A 16,682-nucleotide genomic window follows, 5' to 3' on the forward strand; every position below is an offset into this window, starting at 1 on the left:
ATTGAGAAAGTCTTCAGTCAAAGTCTTCAAACAGATATGAACAGGCACACAACAACATGCATGAGGAAATTAAAGAGTTGAGGAGATAGAACCAGTTAGCTCGGTGAAGACAATGATTTGGTAGACCAGTTCCAACTGCTGTCTCAGTTGTACATCTGGTTGGAGCGGCTGAGTATTTAAACTCGAGGACACACAGTCCCGGTCACACGGTCCTCACCGTATTCTCCTTGAGCTAAGGTCACACAGACCTTGCCCAATCACTCGTGGTAAGTCTTCAGGTGACTTCCGAACCTTCACAAACCTGGTCACTCGGCGATCCACAATTCCTCTTGGATGCTCTAGACCTTGACGCCTAACCGTCTGGAAGAAGCACAGTCTTTAAAGGTAACAAGCATCGGATCCACGCAGGATCAATCTCTTCAGTGATGCTCAATCACTTTGGGTTTGTAGGTGTTGGGTTTGGATTTTCCTCACTTGATGATTTTCGCTCAAAGTCCTCGGAGGATGGGTTGCTCTCAAATGACAAGTGTCAGTTTCTCTCGGAGCAGCCAACCAGCTAGTGGTTGAAGGGGGTGGCTATTTATAGCCTAGGGAGCAGCCCGACATGATAAGACATAAATGCCCTTGACTGATATGACCGTTAGGTAGGTAGTATATTTTGGAACCGCTGGCGCATAGCACAGCAACGGTCGGAATTTTGACTATCAAAATCCACAGGGCTATCATGTTCCTCAATGTGTAGGCAATTCACACTGGTGAATTCCTAACTCCTCAGTCAGAAAAAATTCCTCGGAGATCAGAAGAACATCGTCTCTGTCACTGAAGAATATGACTGACTGTATGAGATTTCTAATTGCTTCACTCGAAGGGATTGGTAGGTGTAGGATTTTGAGTTGAGCATCACATGGAAATTTTTCCTTAGTATTTCCTCGACCCCCTTTAACAGTACGGTGTTTCCTATGACTCAAGAAAGAGAAAATGAAACTATAAAAACAAAAGTATTCAAGCTTCATGTTCCTCGGATGAATACCAAGTCTTCAAGGTCACACCAATTTCTTCACTTTCGAAGTCTTCAGAAAATCTTCAGATATCCAAAGTCTTCAGACGAAGAACTTCATTTTTAGGGGTCGACTTTCTCTGTAAATATCAAACTCCTCATAGACTTATAGACCTGTGTACACTCACAAACGCATCAGTCCCTTAACCTATAAGTCTTCAATACACCAAAATCACTAAGGGGCACTAGATGCACTGACACTAACTTGATGAAATATCGTTGTGGTTTTGATGCGTAGGCAAGAACGATTCTTGCTCAGCCTATAGCAGCTACGTAAAACTTGCAACAACAAAGTAGAGGACGTCTAACTTGTTTTTGCAGGGCTTGTTGTGATGTGATATGATCAAGACGTGATGAGATATAAGTTGTTGTATGAGATGATCATGTTTTGTTGAAGTTATCGGCAACTGGCAAAAGCCTTATGGTTGTCTCTTTATTGCATAAGATGCAAGCACCAAATAATTTCTTTACTTTATCGCTATGCGATAGCAATAGTTGCAAGAGCAATAGTTGGCGAGACGACCATGTGATGACACATTGATATAGATCAAGATGATGGAGATCATGGTGTCATGCTGGTGACGATGGAGATCATGATGATGCTTTGGAGATGGAGATCAAAGGGGCAAGATGATGATGGCCATATCATGTCACATATTTTGATTGCATGTGATGTTTATCTTTTATACATCTTATTTTGCTTAGTTCAGCAGTAGCTTTATAAGATGATCTATCACTAAATTTCAAGATAAAAGTGTTCTCCCTGAGTATGCACCGTTGCCAAAGTTCGTCGTGCCCAGACACCACGTGATGATCGGGTGTGATAAGCTCTACGTCCATCTACAACGGGTGCAAGCCAGTTTTGCACACGAAGAATACTCAGGTTAAACTTGACGAGCCTAGCATATGCAGATATGGCCTCGGAACACTGATACCGAAAGGTCGAGCGTGAATCATATAGTAGATATGATCAACATAGTGATGTTCACCATTGAAAACTACTCCATTTCACGTGATGATCGGTTATGGTTTAGTTGATTTGGATCACGTGATCACTTAGATGATTAGAGGGTGTCTATCTAAGTGGGAGTTTTTAAGTAATATGATTAATTGAACTTTAATTTATCATGAACTTAGTCCTGGTAGTATTTTGCATATTATGTTGTAGATCAATAGCTCGCGTTGTTGCTTTCATATGTTTATTTTGATATGTTCCTAGAGAAAACTGTGCTGAAATATGTTAGTAGCAATGATGCGGATTGGATCCGTGATCTGAGGATTGTCCTCATTGTTGCACAGAAGAATTATGTCCTTGATGCACCGCTAGGTGACAGACCTATTGCAGGAGTAGATGCAGATGTTATGAATGTTTGGCTAGCTCAGTATGATGACTACTTGATAGTTTAGTGCACCATGCTTAACGGCTTAGAATCGGGACTTCTAAGAGGTTTTGAACGTCATGGACCATATGAGATGTTCCAGGAGTTGAAGTTAATATTTCAAGAAAATACCCGAGTTGAGAGATATGGAGTCTCCAACAAGTTCTATAGCTAAAAGATGGAGGAGAATTGCTCAACTAGTGAGCATGTGCTCAGATTGGCTGGGTACTACAATCACTTGAATCAAGTGGGAGTTAATCTTCCAGATAAGATAGTGATTGACAAAGTTATCTAGTCACCATCACCAAGTTACTAGAACTTCGTGATGAACTATAGTATGCAAGGGATGACGAAAACGATTCCCGAGCTCTTCGTGATGTTAACATCGACGAAGGTAGAAATCAAGAAAGATCATCAAGTGTTGATGACTGACAAGACCACTAGTTTCAAGAAAAGGGCAAAGGGAAAGAAGGGGAACTTCATGTAGAATGGCAAGCAAGTTGTCACTCCCGCGAAGAAGCCCAAAGCTAGACCAAAGCCTGAAACTGAGTGCTTCTACTGCAAAGGAAATGGTCACTAGAAGTGGAAATGCCCTGAATATTTGGTGGATAAGAAGGATGGCAAAGTGAACAAGGGTATATTTGATATACAGGTTATTGATGTGTACCTTACTAGTGTTTATAGTAGCCCATGGGTATTTCATACTTGTTCGGTTGCTAATATTATTAACTCGAAACAGGAGTTACAAAATAAACAGAGACTAGTTGAGGGTGAAGTGATGATGTGTGTTGGAAGTGGTTCCAAGATTGATATGATCATCATCGCACACTCCCTATACTTTGGGGATTTGTGTTGAACCTAAATAAAAGTTATTTGGCGTTTGCGTTGAGCATGAATATGATTTGATCATGTTTATTGCAATATGGTTATTCATTTAAAGTCAGAGAATAATTGTTGTTCTGATTACATGAATAAAACCTTCGGTGGTCATACACCCAATGAAAATAGTTTGTTGGATCTCGATCGTAGTAATACACATATTCATAATATTGATGCCAAAAGATGCAAAATTGATAATGATAGTGCAACTTAGTTGTGGCACTGCCGTTTGGGTCATATTGGTGTAAAGCGCATGAAGAAACTCCATAAAGATGGATTTTTTGAATCACTTGGTTATGAATCATTTTGATGCTCGCGAACCATGCCTTATGGGCAAGATGAATAAAACTCCGTTCTACAGAAAAATGGAACGAGCTAGTGACTTATTGGAAATAATACATACCGATGTATGCAGTCCAATGAGTGTTGATGCTTGTGGCGGGTATCGTTATTTTCTGACGTTCACAGGTGATTTAAGCAGATATGAGTATATCTACTTAATGAAGCACAAGTCTGAAACATTTGAAAAGTTCAAAGAATTTCAGAGTGAAGTGGAGAATCATCGTAACAAGAAAATAAAGTTTCTACAATCTGATCATAGAGGAGAATATTTGAGTTAGGAGTTTGGCCTTCATTTAAAACAATGTGAAATAGTTTCACAGCTCACGCCGCATGAAACACCACAACAATGGTGTGTCGGAACTTCGTAACCGCACTTTATTCGATATGGTGCGATCTATGATGTATCTTACCGATTTACAACTATCGTTTTGGGGTTATGCATTAGAGACAACTGCATTCACTTTCAATAGGGCACCATCAAAATCCGTTGAGACGACGCCTTATGAACTATGGGTTGGCAAGAAACCAAAGTTGTCATTTCTTAAAGTTTGGGGCTGCGATGCTTATGTGAAAAAGTTTTTCAACCTGATAAGCTCGAACCCAAATCGGAGAAGTGTGTCTTCATAGAATACCCAGAAGAAGCTGTTGGGTACACCTTCTATCACAGATCCGAAGGCAAGATATTCGTTGCTAAGAATGGATCCTTTCCAGAGAAGGAGTTTCTCTCGGAAGAAGTGAGTAGGAGGAAAGAACTTGATGAGGTAACTGTACCTGCTCCCTTGTTGGAAAGTAATTCATCACAGAAATCAGTTTTTGTGATTCCTACACCAATTAGTGAGGAAACTAATGATAATGATCATGAAGCTTCAGATTAAGTTACTACCAAAACTCATAGGTCTTCCAGAGTATTGTCCACACCAGAGTGGTACGGCGATCCTATTCTAGAAGTCATGTTACTAGACCATGATGAACCTACGAACTATGAGGAAGCGATGATGAGCCCAGATTCCACGAAATGGCTTGAGGCCATGAAATCTGAGATGGGATCCATGTATGAGAACAAAGTGTGGACTTTGGTAGAATTGCCCGATGATTGGCAAGCCATAGAAATAAATGGATCTTCAAGAGGAAGATAGACGCTGATAGTAGTGTTACTATCTACAAAGCTCGACTTGTCGCAAAAAGGTTTTTTGACAAGTTCAAGGTGTTGACTACAATGATATTTTCTCAACTATAGCGATGCTTAAGTCTGTCCGAATCATGTTAGCAATTGCCGCATTTTATGAAATCTGGCAAATGGATGTCAAAACTGCATTCCTTAATGGTTTTCTCAAAGAAGAGTTGTATATGATGCAACCAGAAGGTTTGTCAATCCTAAAGGTGCTAACAAAATGTGCAAGCTCCAGCCATCCATCTATGGACTGGTGCAAGCATCTCGGAGTTGGAATATATGCTTTGATAAGTTGATCAAAGCATATAGTTTTATACAGACTTGCAATGAAGCCTGTATTTACAATAAAGTGAGTGGGAGCACTACAGCCTTTCTGATAAGTATATGTGAGTGACATATTGTTAATCAGAAATGATGTATAATTTTTCTGGAAAGCATAAAGAAGTGTTTGAAAGGAGTTCTTTAAAAGAAAGACCTTAGTAAAGCTACTTACATATTGAGCATCAAGATCTATTGAGATAGATCAAGATGCTTGATAAGATTTTCAATGAGTACATACCTTGACAAGATTTTGAAGTAGTTCAAAATGGAACAGTCAAAGGAGTTCTTGCATGTGTTGCAAGGTGTGAAGTTGAGTAAGACTCCAAACCCGACTATGGCAGAAAATAGAAAGAGAATGAAAATACATTCCATATGCCTCAGTCATAGGTTCTATAAAGTATGCTATGCTATGTACCAGACCTATTGTATACCTTGCTCTGATTTTGTCAAGGAAGTACAATTTTGATCTAAGAGTAGATCACTGGACAGTGGTCAAAAATATCCTTCATGAGGACTAAGGAAATATTTCTCGATTATGGAGGTGATAAAAGAGCCCATCGTAAGGAGTTACATTGGTGCAAGCTTTTACACCGATCCAGATGACTGTAAGTCTCAATCTGGATACATATTTAAAGTGGGAGCAATTAGCTAGAGTAGCTCCGCGCAGAACATTGTAGACATAGAATATTTGCAAAATACATACGACTCTGAATGTGACAGACGCTTGACTAAACTTCTCTCACGAGCAAAACATGATCATACCTTGGTACTCTTTGGGTGTTAATCACATAGCAATGTGAACTAGATTATTGACTCTAGTAAACCTTTTGGACGTTGATCACATGACGATGTGAACTATGGGTATTAATCACATACAGATGTGAATATTGGTGTTAAATCACATGGCGATGTGTACTAGATTGTTGACTCTAGTGCAAGTGGGAGACTGAAGGAAATATGCCCTAGAGGCAACAATAAAGTTATTATTTATTTCCTTATTTCATGATAAATGTTTATTATTCATGCTAGAATTGTATTAACCAGAAACATAATACATGTGTGAATACATAGACAAACATAGTGTCACTGGTATGCCTCTACTTAAGTAGCTCGTTAATCAAAGATGGTTAAGTTTCCTAACCACAGACATGAGTTGTCATTTGATTAACGGGATCACATCATTAGGAGAATGATGTGATTGACTTGACCCATTCCATTAGCTTAGCACTTGATCGTTTAGTATGTTGCTATTGCTTTCTTCATGACTTATACATGTTCCTATGACGATGAGATTATGTAACTCCCGCTTACCAGAGGAACACTTTGTGTGCTACCAAACGTCACAACGTAACTGGGTGATTATAAAGGTGCTCTACAGGTGTCTCCAAAGGTACTTGTTGAGTTGACGTATTTCGAGATTAGGATTTGTCACTCCGATTGTCGGAGAGGTATCTCTGGGCCCTCTTGGTAATGCACATCACTATAAGCCTTGCAAGCAATGTAGCTAATGAGTTAGTTACGGGATGATGCATTACGTAACGAGTAAACAGACTTGCCAGTAACAAGATTGAACTAGGTATTGAGATACCGACGATCGAATCTCGGGCAAGTAACATACCGATGACAAAGGGAACAACGTATGTTGTTATGCAATTTGACCGATAAAGATCTTCATAGAATATGTAGGAGACAATATGAGAATCCAGGTTCCGCTATTGGTTATTGGTCGGAAACGTGTCTCGGTCATGTCTACATAGTTCTCGAACTCGTAGGGTCCGCACGCTTAAAGTTAGATGATAGTTATATTATGAGTTTATGTGTTTTGATGTACCGAAGGTTTTTCGGAGTCCGGGATGTGATGACGGACATGACAAGGACTCTCGAAATGGTCGAGACATAAAGATCGATATATTGGACGACTATATTTGGACACCGGAAAGGTTCCGGGTGAGATTGGGAGAATACCAGAGCTCCGGGAGGTTATCGGAACCCCCGGGAGATATATGGGCCTTAATGGGCCTTAGTGGAAAGGAGGGGAAAGGAGCAAGGGAGGGGGCGTGCCCCCCAAGCCCAATCTGAATTGGGAGGGGGGCCAGCCCCCGCTTTCCTTCCTCCCTCCTTCCTCTTCCTTCCCTCTCCCTCTCCAAATAGGAAAGGGAGGAGTCCTACTAACGGCGGGAGTAGGACTCCCCCCCTTGGGCGCGGCTCCTCCCCTTGGCCGGCCCCCTCCTCCACTCCTTTATATTCGGGGGAGGGGGGCACCCCACAGACACAACAATTGATCATTGATCTCTTAGCCGTGTGCGGTGCCCCCTCCACCATAGTCCTCCTTGATAATATCGTAGCGGTGCTTAGGTGAAGCCCTGCGTCGGTAGAACATCATCATTGTCACCACGCCGTTGTGCTGACGAAACTCTCCCTCAAAGCTCGGCTCGATCGGAGTTCGAGGGACGTCATCAAGATGAACGTGTGCAGAACTCGGAGGTGCCGTGCGTTCGGTACTTGATCGGTCGGATCGTGAAGACGTACGACTACATCAACCGCGTTGTGCTAACGCTTCCGCTTTCGGTCTACGAGGGTACGTGGAGACACTCTCCCCTCTCGCTGCTATGCATCACCATGATCTTGCGTGTGTGTAGGAATTTTTTTGAAATTACAACGTTCCCCAACACCGCCTTGGTTTTTGACTTTAAGTCGCCAGCGCAAATGTTGATTGGTCTTTTGCAGAATATACAAGATCTCAGGTGAAAGCAGTCATGGCACGACTCATATGTATGACTAAATCAAGCATGCAACAAGGGTTATCTGCTGGATCAAAAATTGAGATAAACATGCACGAAGGCATGATAGGGAAAATCACTGTTTTAAGCTACCCTATTACAAGGCTTCAATTGAGCCCAAAAGATTTTGAACCAAGTGTCTTTTGGATCCGCACTCCTGTAACCCGGCCTCAGAGCCGTCTGGATCATATTCACCAAGGTTAGTTTTCCTCCTGGCGCCTTGAAGATTCCGAGTCATCCTGCACCGACTCTTTGTCGTCGGCCATCTGAAGATCACCGAATGTCCATTTGATGCCCGTTAACGCCTCGAATGTAGCTTCATCGTCAAGAATTACAAAAGGGTCAAGAGCAGAGGAGAAAATATGTTTACGCCTTTGAGGAGTTAAATCCATGGTCTCATGAGTTGGCGGCTTGATGCGGGTATTTTCCCTGTCGTAAGTCGGCTGGTACTTAGAAAGATCAAGTTCATGGGCAAGTTGGCAGGCTAACGGTCTCATCTCTCTGACACATCTGTGAAAATCCGGCTCTTCAAAAGTAGACCCGTCATCATTGTATTGAGGACAGCCGCTCGCCATTTCTGCTGGGTCTAGCTCAGATTGCCATGCCTTCGCCCGGCCTAAGGCAGTAATAGCTCTGGCACGGGCGGCTGATAGTTTCAACTCTCCAATTTGAGCCGGCACTATGGACAAATACTCTAGTATAGTCTTAATGAGCTCGATCGGCTCTTTGCCATTTGAGACGACAACAAGCATGCATAAGCTTCCAGCGCACAACTTCTCAGTCAAAGAATATACAATCTTCGGCTTCAACATCATATTTTGGCTAAGATTGGTGCTTCTTGCACCTGCCATATAGTCAAAGTACAAGTTAGGCCAGTCAGGAGTCCATGATTCTGAGTCTCCATGGTGGATTAAAGTATTATCAATGATTGGCTAACTCTAAGTTTTAGTTTACCAAAGATGGCGGCTGTCATTTGGGATATGTGTTGCTTTAAGCCGGCCAGCTCGTCAGCGACTGACTTAAGCTGATTTTTGGCATCTTCAGCACGCTTCATCAAGGCTGCTTTCTCTGTTTCCCAGGCGGCTCTATCAGTGGAAAATTTGGCCTTAAGCTCTTCATTCTCTTTCAAAGAAAACTTGAACTTTGATTCAGCCTTCAGAGTCTTAGCCACTTGGTGTTTGATATTCTTCTTTAACTCGCCCAGCTCTGACTCTTGCAAATTTAAAGCTTCCTACAAAAGGATTTGAAAACATGGATAAAAGTTAACATTGAGCAGATTCATTCTGGAATATTTTTTCAAGTCCCAAGAACATTGCAAGCAATATACTTGGCACTTGGGGGCTAATCTAGGTCATTTTCAAACTTATAATATGACCCTTCTCATCCTTGTTAGGATAAGCCGACCCTTGGGGGCTACACGTGGCTCATTTGAAGTTAATATTTTGAAGACCGGCTCATCCTTGTTAGGACAAGCCGGCCCTTGGGGGCTACATGTGGCTCATTTGAAGTTAATATTTTGAAGACCCGACGCATCCTTGTTAGGATAAGCCGGCCCTTGGGGGCTACATGAGTATGCATATATGCTAAGGCGGAAAGAGGTTAACGTCATACCTCATACTTTTGACTCATCAGATTCACTAAGCTAGCTTCCATGTCGCGGCTTGTGTGCAGGTGACTTAAATGGCATGCGTGCAATTCTCCTGCGCTAAAGTCTGCATAGTTTTGCAGGTCTAATTTCATCTTGCCTTTCTCTGATCAAGGCAACTCTTCTTTGGCTCTATGCTTGGTCAAAACAGTTGAGGCCCCTGGCTCTGTGTAACCTGTCCTAGTAATGGTAACATCATTAGCGGTCTTCTGAGAAGGGACTTTGTCAGCTGGTCTGATGGGACTAGGAATCAGCGGTTCATGGCTGGGCAAAGGGTTAACATCAGTATTCATGGGCTCAAGGGATGCGGCATCAGACTCGGGTGGCCGGTCATCTTGCTGGCTAACATGTTCTTTAGGGTTCTGGATTGGGACCTCAGGGGTCTCCAAAGCCTGCTTCTCTGGCTCAGAAGGTTCGGGGGCTTTGGAAGAGCCGCCCACTTTCTGTTTCTTGCCAGCCTTTGCCTTAGCCCTGCAAGAAGAGTATACAAAGTTGTGAGCATACGGCAGCAAACCTAGTGAATAAATGAAAATACTTACCCATGTGCGATGATGAAAGCCGGAAGCTATGTTCCAGTTTAGTCGCCAGAAGATGAAGGTGTTCCCTGGTAATTGGGATCAGAAGGATCAAGTGATTGCCGAAAAAGGCCAGCTAGTGGAAGAGACAAGGTCGGACTACGAGGCACCTCATTGTGACGCTTTTGAGGAGCTGGTGCGTTGGGTAAGCCGGACACAAGGTCTTCATGACCATCACTCCGGGTCATATGCCTGGACTCGTGTTGCTGTTTCTTCAAAAGAAAATTGGGGTCCAAATAAGAAAGAGGATGAGAAAATCTCACTTTTCGGGTGACCCGCCGGGTCTTCTTGCTTGGCAAAGGTTCTGAGTCATAGGAGATGCGAATTACCTCGCCTACATCGGCGTGACCCACCGGGTCTTCTTGCTTGGCAAAGGTTCTGAGTCGTAGGAGATGCGAATTACCTCGGCTGCATCGGCGTGGCTTGTTTCCACCTTGTCCTGAGATGAATCAGCATCAATAAGTTGCATAAAAAGAGACCAAGGGAGTTAAGTTCTACCTCCGAATCATTTGGCTCGAAGAGTTCTTGTTCTGTTTGTTTCTTGCGATGAGATCAAGTCTACAAGATCCAGGTCATTCATAACCGCAGGCACGGCTACTCGAATAGATTTATCCTTGTAGGGGTGTACAAGTATACCCACACACATGACCTTCCCTTATAGGCCAGACGAGCACATCATATGCCTAAACTGGTTGGTACATATCGACTACGACAATCCCCTAGCTACACCCAAATCCAGGAGGCCACCCGCTAAGTGGACATTGAGTCAAGAGTTCAGTTGTAGCTCCAAATCCAGACTCAACCATGAGTGGGAAGTGGTTAGGATCGGTTGTTGCCCGAAAATAGGGTCAGTCACCTGTCGGTCCACAATTTGTGAACCACCAGAGTTGTGGCCCCAAGCTAGGGTCAACCGCCTTGTGGATCAAAGGTTCGAAGAAGTAAACACTACTAGGAAAAGGCCTACTAATCGCGCACCGGTTTTGCCTACTAATGGCGCATTACCAGTGCGCCATTAGTACCACGCCACTACTATTTTTTACTAATGGTGCACCACTGGTGCGCCATTAGTATCTGGTATACTAATGGCGCACCAAGCAGTGCACCATTAGTATCTGGTATACTAATGGCGCACCAAGCAGTGCGCCATTAGTATGTAACACCATGCACCATTAGTGTGCCTCCCGGGGGGCCATACGTAAGCATGTGCTTTGTCACACTAATGGCGCATTCTGTGTTGATGCGCCATTTGTATCCTTTGGCATACTAATGGCGCACCTGGTGGTGATGCGCCATTAGTATGAATATTTGTTTTTTTTACTTTTCTGATTTTTTGCATAGGTTACAAAATATATTATTGGACAGAATGTAGACAGCAGCACACAGCAACATCAGATTCATCGAATACAATAGAAGATTAGTCTCCGAATACAATTCATCATATTAGCCTCCGAATTCAAAAGACCGAACAAAGATAAAACATTACAAGTCTCAAGACCGCAAGTATCGAGTTTGTCTTCACATTACAAGTCGATATCTATCATCTAAACTACCATCACATAGAAGAGAGATGTGGTCATCACGATGAGCATCATCACGATCAAACTGGTCTTCATCCGGTTCCTCCAACGCTCCCTCCTCTCTCCCACTAGATAGCGGGCGTATCTAGATTCGGCCTCCGCCCTAGTGGTGTACCCTTTGTAACTGTTACTGCTGAAACGGTGAACCTGTCTCTGACACTCCTCCCAGTCGTCGTAGACTCCGGGAAACTTACCCTTGTACATGACATACGACGGCATCTCTATGCACAAGCCAAACAACAAACAATACATAAGCAATATGTAAGTATGCAACAAAAGGATCGGAAGAGAAAAGCAAGACATTAATAGCACGATTCATGGTCCTACTAATAAATAGCATTAATTACATCTAAGTTGAACGCCTGTCCAAACCAAAGAGACATACGAATTCATTAAAGTTTAATTACAACATGAGCCAATCAATGTTTCAGAACTACACATCAGTACTTTTGACTCGACTCATTGGACAGGAGCGTGGATGAAGCCACCGTCTGTCGTGATGGTCATGAAATCGCGGTCGTTGTCACCCTGCATTTGTAGCGTTCCATCTATCTCATTGTTGGACGGTTGATATCTGAGGAAGAACTGCCCTGAGGTATGAAGGACATCTTGATGGATGATGTCCGCAAACTCCGACTGGATGTGAAAGAAATCTTGTCTGAGGTCCGCGTCCTGGATTGCCGACAATTTCGCGGCCCAATCTTTGAGATTATCTGGTAGCAGAAGGTGATGATGGTCCCTTAAGATCGCCCGCATGTGATGGAGGGCGTAGTAGGCATCCTTCTAACCGCCAGGCGGCTGCTTGACGCGGCAGAACTTCGTATTGTGTGAGAACATGTGCTTGCCGTACTTACGAACTGCCCTAGTGAAGGTGCCTCCAGATTTGGCGTAGCCGGGGAGAACATCATCAAGAACTTTCTTGACATTTGTGTAGTCTATCTTGGAGTTATGGTTTGGGTCGAAATACGTGGCCATGGAATATTTCGGGCTTAAGAGGATGAGTGTGCAATGTGTGTCACTGCATAGAACACGGAATGTTAGAAAAAAAGAACGATCGAAATCTAAGAAATCATATGTTACGGGGCGGTTAAGGGATGACTTACTCAGGAAAGTAAGCCACAAGGAAGTTATCCTTATCTGGGTTTGCCAGAATGACGCCTTCGAGGTGTGAACTCGCAACTTGGCGGTCCCCAGCGCTGCTCAAGTGCTTGGCACACATGTAGAAGGGGTCAACTATCACGATGTTCGGGGTCTTGTCTCTAATGATCTGCATCTCCATACACAGCAAAAACAGCCGAACGAAGGTCTAGTGCGGCGGATGAAGGTTAAACATAGCAAAGATGTCATCAAACCGCAGGACGGTCGTACCCCCGATGTCGCCATCCACAAAGCCCTTGCCCTCTGGCACCTTGGCCATGAAAACCGGGTATGCCACATCGTTCTCTCTGAGACGCCGCTTCTCGAAAGAAAGAACACTGTCGTGCAGACTCCGCATAGCACCGGTTGCAGCATTGAGCATATTTGGTGGTAGCATCGCCCTACCCGCCACATGCACCCTCCTCGAGATATCCTTAGTTGAAGTTGGCCCATCCTGAGCACGTCGAACTCGGTGCCGGCTGGCTCGCACCGGCGCCCTTGTTAGTCTTTCGTTTCCGTCCCTTCTTCTTGATCTCCTGTAATGGGACCGAGTTCTGCTCACAGACCGCCTTCTTGAGCGTGTTGGGGCTGATAATATTTCGCACCTCAGCTATCTGAGGCTCGGTGAAGGCGGGAGCTGGAGGCGTCTCCTGAGAACTGAACGCCAGACGACGCCTGTTGCAATTGGATTTCTCCGCCGTACCAGCTAGATTGCGGTCGTCTTGGTTGGGTTCTTGAGAAAGAGGCCCGCAGAACTCGTCAGCGTACCCATGTTCGGCAAAGTACTTATCAACATTGGTAAATGTACAGTCGTCATTGTCGTCGTTGTCCGGATCCTGTGCCATAGGGCTGTTCGGATCCTGTGCCATAGGGATGTCCGGCATAGGGATGTCCGGCAGGTCCGGTAGCGTTGCCGCGTTCTTGCCATGGCTTGGCGCCGGCACGACTGGCGGTCTTGCCTGTGGGGTGGTGTCCCCCGCCCCCAAACGAATCTGGCTCTTCGGCCAAAGCAGGGGCCAGTTTACGCAGGCGCTGAGGGTCATCTCATCTTCTTCGTCGGCCCGAGCGGGTCGAATCGGAGGTAACAGCTCGTCGCAGCCTGGCAGCACCCGAACCACTTCAACCCTATACACTGTGGGTGGCATCGGATTACCGTGGAACATGGGGTTGCCCGGTTGAACAATTCTGCCCTTGGTGACATCGACCAACTGGGCGCCCACGAAGTGCAAAAGAGTGCAAGGAACATCAGTGGCGCCCTGCGAAAACATGTACAGGGCGTTAGGGATGCCCAGTCAAAGGCAAGGAGATGAAGTCGTCGGCCGAGAGGCTTAGTTACCGTGATGCCGTCGAGCTCGGCTAATATCGAGGCACCGCCAACGGCGGGCGTGCAACTGACGGAGGGGGCGCTTGCTGGCGAGGTGCCGGTCGGCGTACACCCGGCTGCATTAAGCTCCAATGCCCGTGCCGGCACCGGAGACACGAATACCGCCTCCGCCGTAGACACCAATGGCTCCGCCGCCGGAGACACCAATGGCGCCGCCTGCGCGCTGTGCGAGTTGCTGGCCGTGAAGCTGGGAACCGGGGGAGGCCCCTGTTGGCCGCCTGCAATCCACGTCGTCAACCCATGAATCAACGTAGGCACCATGGCGTTGAGCTTCGTTCCCAGTTGTTGTTCCACTTGCTCTTGGACAAGCTCCGGAATCGGCGCCACTTGTGCCTTGAGTGCTTCAAGCTCGCGCGTCTGGCTTTCTGAGCTGGTCTTTTTCTCCTTCCGCACACCAGCGGTATAGTATGACCCCCATTTTGTGGACAAGCCTTTGCCGGCCACACGACCAGCTGACGTCGGCTTAGTGAGCTTATCCTTGTTTTTCATTACGTTCAACGCCCCTATTTAAAGGGGTGTCGAAAGGGGAGCTCTGAGACGACCCCGCGCTACTGCTTTCAGTGTCCTACGAAAGGAACGTGAACCATTTAGAAATATGGGGATTAATTAGAGTGCAACCATATGGAGCTAATTACGCGGGGGTGTATTCCTTACCAGAACAAGCTCAAGCGCCCTGGTCTTCGGATCCGTGGTAAGCTCCTTTGTTATCGGGTCCTCCTTGTACCGGGCCCTGACAAAGTTCCTGGTCTGCTTGTCACTGCTGTATTTCTGGAAGCGGGGCGGTAGGCCTTGCTCGGCACACTCCGCGTCCTCCTTGTCCCATATAGGCTCCGCCACTCTGTAACCACCAGGACCGAGTTTGTGTTCCCCTAAGTTCAACTCCCGCATTTCTTTCCCCCACTGACTTGATTCGGAGGTTGCGCTGCTCTCGCACTTGATCTTGAACTCCTTGTACTCATCTTCGCTCATCAAAGGATATTTTGCCTTGATCTTCTCATAACTATCACCTTTATCAATCATTCTCTTCACCGCGCTTCTCCAAGTAGACAGGGCCGTGCTCATCCTCGTGAGGGCGGCACTGTTCACTTTATTCCCTGAGAGGCGTGTGTTTTCAAATTCGGCGGGGAACTTGTATCGTTTGTGCAGCTTCGTGAAGAGGAGGTTGCACAAATTCCCGTGGTCCTTATGCCTAAGGTTCTCGGTGTTGATCGAGACAGTGCTTCGGAGAATGCACCCGAGCTGAAGCGAGTACCCCTTGACTATATGTTTGGGCTCCGTTGGATGCCCGTCGGAGTCCACTTGAGTGAATTCCTCCTTGAGGGTGCAGAGCGCATTCGGGCACCGGTCCTTCCTTTGCTTCTTTGGTTGGCTGCCATCTGTGTGTGCGCTGCCATCATCAGTGGTGGCATCCTCGGCGGCACCATCAGTGGTGTCATCCCCGACGCCACTAGGGGTTGTGTAGTCAGGATCGGTGTCTTTTGCGGCGTCCTCATAGCGGTGAGGTTGTTCCTCCATCTCCTGGGACAGCTCCCAGAATTGCTTGCCGCCCGAACCGCCGGTCTCATCGTGGTTGGCCATGTTTCGCTCTAAATAGGAAAACAGTTTGGTCAAAAAGTTGGTTATTGTCAAGGAACAAGATCATGGTCTCATCATTTAGGGTTTGTCGACACCGAGGCATCCTAAAAGTTAAGTTTTCATCATTTAGGGTTTATTGATGCCGAGGCACCCTATTTGGGCCTAATCACTTGGCTCTATTGCCACATATGTTGGGTTTATCATCTAGGGTTTATCGATGCTGAGGAGAATTCTAAGTTGGGCCTAATCACTTGGCTCTATTGCCACCTATGGTTTAATGCAGCAAGAATAAAGGGGCAGTTGATCCTACTTAATTAAGTACTAAGATACCCCGGCCCATGCATTAGTAGCAAGTACCCCATATGTCCGATTTTTAGCAAAGTCATGCTAAAATTCACGGAAAATTTCAGCATGACCTTTGCTGAAAATAGGACATATGGAGTACCCGAATTTGCCGGAACGGAAGTTAATCGACATTCCGGCAAACTCAAGGGCCTCTCGGGGTACAACAGCAGCATCACAAGTTGACAAAATTCCCAAGTAGTACAGCAGCAGCATCACAAGTAGTACCAATGAACATATAGTCCAGCAAGTTGAAAAAGCTGAAGTTCTCAGCATGAAGAATCACACAACACAGCACCTACATTATGATGATACATTTGGAGATTTCACATACAGTTTTCACATAATCATAATTGTTCTGGAGATTGCACATACAGTTTTTGACAGCACAACACCTATGACAGCACATACAGTTTTTCACATTTGTAGATTGCACATACAGTTTTCACATAGAGCAATGTTCTTTTCATTTCACCTTCCATTTTTTTGCAATTCAACTCACTTCCTTTTCTTATAGT

The sequence above is a fragment of the Triticum aestivum genome, chromosome 3B (assembly GCF_018294505.1).
Source record: "Triticum aestivum cultivar Chinese Spring chromosome 3B, IWGSC CS RefSeq v2.1, whole genome shotgun sequence".
NCBI classification, from domain to species: domain Eukaryota; kingdom Viridiplantae; phylum Streptophyta; class Magnoliopsida; order Poales; family Poaceae; genus Triticum; species Triticum aestivum.